We start from the raw sequence: 7,651 nt of genomic DNA, 5'->3' as shown, positions 1-7,651 counted from the left end.
GGTAATTTCTATGCCTTTATCTGATTCTTAACCCTTTGGAATACCTATTATTTAAATAGACAGACATTTAATGTTGTCTAGTATTTCCCATATGTTGCCCTCTTTTTTTGGTTATTTTTCATTCTTTTTAGTGGTTTTGTCTAAATCTGAGACTTTCAGTTCTAGATCAGAGGATTTATATTATGTATTCAGGAAAAGAACAGATTTAATTCCCAGGTGTGTTTTTGGTAGAAAGCCTCCAACCAGAGCAGAGTGTATGTACCTATCTTTATTTGGTTTCTCTCCCAAACTCTCAGGATCAGATGAACTTGGGACTGAGCTGGAGAGATGTAATTAGAAGAAGCAGAAGTTGTGCATCTCACTGCATGATGCAAGGCACTGTACTGTGAAATCTGAAAATATACCTGGGTGGTCAAAAGGGCCAGGAGGGAAATCAGAATTGCCATTATTTTATTACTCACTCCTTTTCTCCTGATCCTCCACCATGGGTAAAATTCAGGAAGCTAATGATGGGGTGCAGGGCCAGGAAATATCTGAAAGCACCTTGAAGTGATGAGAGGTTTAGTCCCTTTCTCCTACTTTTGCTTTCTCCTACAATGTGAGTGATGCTAATGAGGCTAATGGCAGCAATGATGAGGCAAGGAAAAATCTAAAGGCACACATAAATGAACAAAAGTCACCAGTGGGGGGGGTAAAGTTATTTTAATTTTTAACCTACAGTTCAATTGTATAAGCATTCAGTTGCTAGACTATTACCATCATTTGCTTCCAAAACATTTTAATCTTTCCAAGTGGCAACTTTATTAATTTTTCCACATTCTAGTGGAATGTTTTTTCTAGTCACCTTTTTTTCTGTGAATTTGATTACACCAGTACACATATGAATGGAAGCATACTATTTCTATGTGTGATTGATGCATTTCAATTAATGTAATATTTTATCCATGTTGAATAATGTGTCAGAATTGCTTTTATTTTGGGACCAGCAGTTAGTGTAATGGCTATGTCGCTGGACTCCCATGTAGTCAACTGTGGTTCGAGTCCCAGACACGGTGGCTTAAACTCACGCCAGTCACATGTGTGTGCATGCCTAAAATTCCAAGAGGAGAATGGAGGAGAAGGGATTGCGGCATAGCCATCCCCCCTTGGGGGTGATTTCTCACTTTCTGTCTCTCTGTCTCTCTGTCTCTCTCTCTGTCTGGAGAGTGCATGTGCCCTATAGCAAAAAACCTTGCCAAAAAGAAAAAGAATTGCTTTTATTTTTAAGATGGAATAATACTACATTATATGTATAATCACTTTTTTTTTAAATTTACACAATTGTACATATATATGGTTTGACTTTTTGATACAAGAATGAAATATGTAATTCTCAAATGAAGATAATCAGCATATTCTTTGCCTCAAACATCATTTCCTTTTATTGGAAATATGCTGTTTTCTAGCTCTTTTCAAATAAGCAATACTGGTTCAAATTCCACTAACTAGCCTCAGAAAGCAGAGGGAGTTGGATGTGGGAGTAGAACAGCTGGAAATTCTTTCATCAATACCTCTGCAACTCCAGGTGTGTGTGAATTTGGATTCTTTTCCTTCCCCCCATCCATCATTGCTGTGCAGGTTTCACCAGCTAGACCTGGATAGCCTTAGGGAGCTGGTTGCAGGAGAAAAGCAGCTGATAATATCTCTGCCAGTGTTCCCATGCTGTCTACTCTGGTTGAGGAAGCATATGATTCATGTACTTTCTCTTCCAGTTGAATCTCACTAGTGTAGCCCGAGGTGCACCCAGTACTAAAAGATAGGGAGAGAAATCAACAGCTAATTCTGGCTACATTCACCTTTCTTTGACTAGAAATTCTCTCCTAAAAACATGTCTGAGAATTGGAACTCTTCTTCCCCTCTGACACTAAACAATCAACAGCAGAAAAATAGGTGGAAAAAAAGTGTAAAATTAATCAAATGACTAGAAGGCAGTAAGAAGCATAAGAATTAAGGGAAACAAAAAAATCTCTCTCTTAAGAGGACAGAAAATTCTTCATCGATAGACAGAATAAAAGAATACACAGATAGGAAAAAAATTAGTTCAGAATATTACTGAGAAATGAGTCTTTTCATGACTTGAAGGAGATAGACATCATAAAAAAATAATATGAACTTCTCCACATGAAGACATAATACAAGAAAATCAAAATCTCACCTGGAAGTGTTAATAGCAATAGACAATGAAGAAGACAATATTTGACCTGGAAGACGTAAACCTCTAACTTAGACAAAACCATCAAAAAATTAGGACAACATACAGGCAATACTAGACAATATTAAATACCCAAACAATATTTAAATAATACATATTTCAGAAGGTGAAGAATCAGAGAAGGGCACAGAAGATCTATTCCATGAGATACCTGATGAAAAATTTTCAAACACAGAAAAACATTTAGACATCATACCCAAGAAATACAAAGAACCCCAAATAGAATGAACATAAGAAGATTGTGTCCACAGCACATCATAGCCAGATTGGAAAAAATAGAAGACAAAGACAAGATTCTAAAAATGGCAAGAGGAAAATGACAAGTTATTTACAAAGGTTAACATATTATTATCAGACCTCTCAAATGAAACAATGCAGACCAAAGAATGGGAAGACTTATTCAAACATTCAAATAGAAACAATTTCATCAAAGAATACTATACTCATCAAGATTATCCTTCAAATGGAAGGTCAAATGAAACCATTTGCAGATGTCAAACAACAAAAAGAGAATTTACTAGATCAGCTCTTCAAAAAGTGTGTAAAGGAATACTATATTAGAAATATTATAAAGACAAATGGGTTAGCAGTGCATAGTGGTCAAGGCACTGGACTCCCACATTCTTGACTAGGGTTCAAATCCTGTACCTGATAGCTTGATTTCTTACTCTACCATTCTCTCTCTCTCTCCCTCTCTCATTAAACTGAAGAATAGTAAATTAATTAATTATTAAATAAAAGACAAACAGATATAAGAGAAAAAAATAACCAACCAAGAAAATGGCTAATGAAATGTTAATTAGTCCACACATAGAGATAATAGCGTCAAGTGATAATGAATTAAATTTTCCAAATAAAAGACACATTTCAAAAAGAATCCTTCTTTATGCTTTCTACTAGAAACATATCTCATAGATAATCATTATACCAACTGCTGGTCCCAGAATATTTTCAAAGAATTGACCACATGATAGAAACAAAATAAGTCTTTATAAATTCAAAGACATAGAAAATAAATCCAGCATCTTCTTGGACCATGATAGAATTACTTGAAATTAACTTCAGAAAAACAAACAAACAAACAAACAAAAACCCTACATCGTACTCAAATATGAACTTTTATTTGTTATAAAACAGCATAATCAGGAATGAAAGCATTTACTAAAAAAGTTAATATTGAAATAAAAAGATTCATTGACATCAATGATATCAAGTAAATGAGTTTCCATAACCTATGGGACACAAAGAAAGCAGTCATAAGAGGGAAGCAATTAGTCCACATAAGAAAAAAAGATGGAAGGAGGAAAATAACCTAACAACATACGTCAGGAAAAAAAATTCCATAAAACAGAAAAAAAAAAAAAACAGGAAAAAGTAAATAATAAAAATGCCAAAAGAAATGGAAAAATTGGAAAACTGTACAGAAAGTGAATGAAACCAAAAGTTGGTTTGTGAAAAGATAAACAAAATAGAATTACCATTAGGTACACTAATGAAGAAGATGAGAGAAAAGAACAAAATAAATTAAATCATCAATCAAAAAGAATATTGTAACAAACATAACAGGATTTTATTTTTGTGAAGAGGTTTTCACTATAGGGCATGTGCGCTCGCCAGACAGACTGAGACAGAGAGAGAGAAAGTGGGAAATCATCCCCCAGGGAGAATGGCCACACCACAATTTCTTCTCCATTCTCCTCTTGGGATCTTGGGCACACACACACATGCACCCAGAGTGAGTTTTAAGCCACTGGGTCCGGGACTTGAACTGTGGTTGACTACATGGGAGTCTAGTGACATAGCCATTACGCTAACTACTGGTCCTAGGATTGTTTACAAAAGGATGGTAGAGAACATTCTAAGTGACTCTGTGCCAACAAATAAGAAATCTATACAAATTCCTTGAACATATAGTCCGCCAAGATTAAATACAGAAGACATAAAAGCCTAAATAGACCAATAAGAAGCAATAAGGTTAAATCAGTAATTAAAACAAACAAACAAAACCTCTCAACAGAGAAAAGCCCAAGTCCTGAGGGTTTGGATCTTTCACTTCTGAATTCTACAAAACTTAGAAAAAACTCATACCCCATTCTCTGAAACTATTTCTAATGAAAATAAATAATAAAAAAAATCCAAATTTATTTATGAAGCCTCCATTACAATTATTTCAAAAACAAGGGATGTACCAACAACATCAAAGCTACAGGCCAATATATTTAAATACAAATGCAAAAAGTCTTAACAAGAAACTAGCAAATTATATAAGATCCAAAGACATCAAACAGAACAATAAAAAATATATATACACCACAACCAAGAAGGTTTTATTGTAGGAATACAAAACTAGTTCAACACCCACAAAACCATAAATGTAATACATCATATTAACAGAAAAGAAGATAAAAAACATATGATTATATCAATCAATGTAGGAAAAACATATGATAAAACACACCACTTTTATGATTAAAACTCTCAGGAAAATCAGAGTAGAATAAATATTTATTAATACATTAAGGGCATATAGAAAAACACATAGCTAACATCATGTTGAATGAAAAATATTTCAAATTATTTACTAAAGACTGGAACTAAACAAGATTGTCCATTTTTTCTGATCCTTTTCAATATAGTATTGAAATCTTCCCCAATGCAATAAGAAAAGAGAATAAGAGACATTAAAATATGAACAGTAAAATTAGGTCCCCCAGTGTTCTAGCAGCCTGGGATGTCCCCTGGGCTTGCCTGACCTCAGCAGTCTTTTATCATGAGTGCACCCCTAAGTCTGGGAATAACTTTGGAAATTTTATCTCTCTGTCACCCAACACTCTAGCAGCCTGGGCTAACTTCAACCATTGGAAATTCAGGCCTAGTCTCAGCAGGCCTCCTTTTGTGAGTACACCCCAGAATCTGAGACTATCTTTGAAACTTTTGCCAATCTGTCACCTAGCACTCTAGAGGCCTTGGCTTGCCTCACCCATCAGAATACTCAAATGCTTCATCTCAGCAGTCTCCTCTTCAGGCCCTGTCAGTAACTTTGGAACCTGAGGCTCCAGGAAGGTCTCTTGGAAGGTCTCCTCTCATGATCACAACCCCAAACCTAAGGAGTAACTAGAACTTTTGGCACTCCATTGCCCAGTGCTCTAAGAGTTTAGGGTTACTTCATCTATTGAGAGTCTTGGATCTGGCCTCTGCAGGCTTTATTTCATGAGTGCACCCTTGGGCGTCAGGAGTAACTTTGGAATTTTTGGCATACTACCCTTGTGCTGCACTAGATGCATTATGTGACTTGATCCTCTCCACTAAGTTATACATCCTAACTTGCTCCTATTTCATCAAGGGCTGAAGATTTAGTACATAATCCAACCCAACATATATAACTGAACTGACATGGAAGACAGAATCCATCAAAAGGAACAAACCTAGGAATTAAGAGTAAATTTTCCTCTGCTAATACTACAGAGTAGAATATGACAACTTGGAAAACATGAATACCTCATCAGATGACCAAAACCCAACATAGTTCTTGAAGAAACATGAGAAAACAGGATGTGATTCTTCCCCAGGTGAGTGAGTAACACTCCATCAAAAATGGGCAGAACAAAATAATAAAAGAAATGTCAAAAAAAAAAAGAGTTCTGAGCATTTACAATGACAAAACTCAATGATATACAAGAGAAAAAACAATCATTTCCAAAAAAATGAGAAAGAATCATTTCAGGACAGGAAATAGAAATTTTCTGTCTATAAAAAATAGACATCTTAATGAAGAATCAAACAGAACCTCTGGAAATGAATACAATATAAGAAATCAAAATCTCCCTTAAAAGTATTAACAATGGATTGGACCATGCAGAAGAAAGCATTTCTGGCTTTGAAGACAAAGTCTTCAAAATAGACCAAAGCACCAAAAATAATGAAAACAAAAATGAGAACATCATACTGGAAATGGTAGGCACTATAAAACATCCAAATAATTATATAATGCATATTCAAGAAGAAGAAAATTCTGAAAGGCATGGAAAACCTTTTATGATAAATATCTAAAAATTTTCCAAAGATAGAAAGATATGGAGATATTAAGACCCCAAAATAAAAAGAACTCCAAATAGGATGAACATAAAAAAGATCCTCTTCCTTGCCCATAATAGCAGAATTGGTAAAAAGCAAAGACAATATTCTAAAAATGGCAAGGGAGAAATATCAGGTTACTTATAAAGGTTATCCCATTAGACTAACATCAGACCTTCCACTGAAACAGTGCAGGCAAGCAAAGAATGGGAAGATGTGTTCAAAACATAAAAAAAAAAAAAAAAGAATCCACTAGCAATACTATATCCAGCAGGATTATCCTTTAAATGGGAAAGCAAACAAACAAACAAAAAACCAAAAAAATGAAACTATTCTCAGATAAACAAAAACTGAAAGAATTCACCAAGACTAGACCAGCTCTACAGGAAGTTCTGAGAGGAGTATTGTATCAGAAATACTAAAGAAATATAAACAGAAATAAGAGAACAAAAACCAACTGAGAAAATAGCTAATGTAATGACAGGGATAACTCTACAAATATTAGTAATAATGTTGAATGTTAATAGGTGAAATCCTCAAATTGAAAGACACAGACTGGCTGAATGGAAACAAAAACAGAAGTCATCTATATAATACCTACAAGAAACACAACACACTGATAAGGACATACACATACTGAAAGTCATGAACTGGAAAAAGATATAAATGCAAATGTAAACCAATAAAAGGCTGGAGTTGTGATATTGTTATCAGACAAAATAGGCTTTAAGATGAAAACTGTAGGAAGAGGCAAAGAAGGATATACAGTACTAAAAGAAATGTTCACCAAAAAGATTTAACACTTAAATATATAAATGCCCCCAACAGTGGAGCCCCTAAATATGTCAATGGCAGACTATATATTTCAAGGGAGATGTACACTGCAATACAATAATCCTAGGGTCTTTCAACACCCATTTTCTCTCTGACCAGATCATCTAAATAGAAAATAAAGACATATAATATCACAATGACACTATACATAAAACACACTTGACACATTTACAGAGTATTTCACCAAATTACCACAAAATACATACTTTTCTTACCACTACATAGAACATTTTCGAAGAGTGACCATGTCATAGGGCACAAAACAAGCCTTAACAAATTAAAATGTATAGAAACTATGTCCAGCATCTTTTCTGACCATATGGAAGTCAATTACAAAAAGAGAAATTGGACCCGCACCGAGCAAGGCAGCTGCGGCCGGAGGGGCCCTGCGCCCGCCCACCCGGGCCCAGCTGTGGGCCACCACCACCCCCGGGACCCGCGCCAAGCGAGGCGGCGGCGGGAGGGGGGGCCCCCCACCGGGGGGCCGCCCCG

The 7,651-nt window shown here is 35.4% G+C and overlaps 1 pseudogene; it reads left to right on the top strand.

Moving 5' to 3' along the window:
• Window positions 1-5,790: 5,790 nt before the first annotated feature.
• Window positions 5,791-7,651, top strand: part of LOC102473455 (chromodomain Y-like protein) — an 11,950-nt pseudogene continuing 10,089 nt past the window's right edge.

The sequence above is a fragment of the Tupaia chinensis genome, unplaced genomic scaffold (assembly GCF_000334495.1).
Source record: "Tupaia chinensis unplaced genomic scaffold, TupChi_1.0 Scaffold000037_22, whole genome shotgun sequence".
Classification (NCBI taxonomy): Eukaryota; Metazoa; Chordata; class Mammalia; order Scandentia; family Tupaiidae; genus Tupaia; species Tupaia belangeri.
This window is presented reverse-complemented; position numbering and strand designations above follow the sequence as displayed.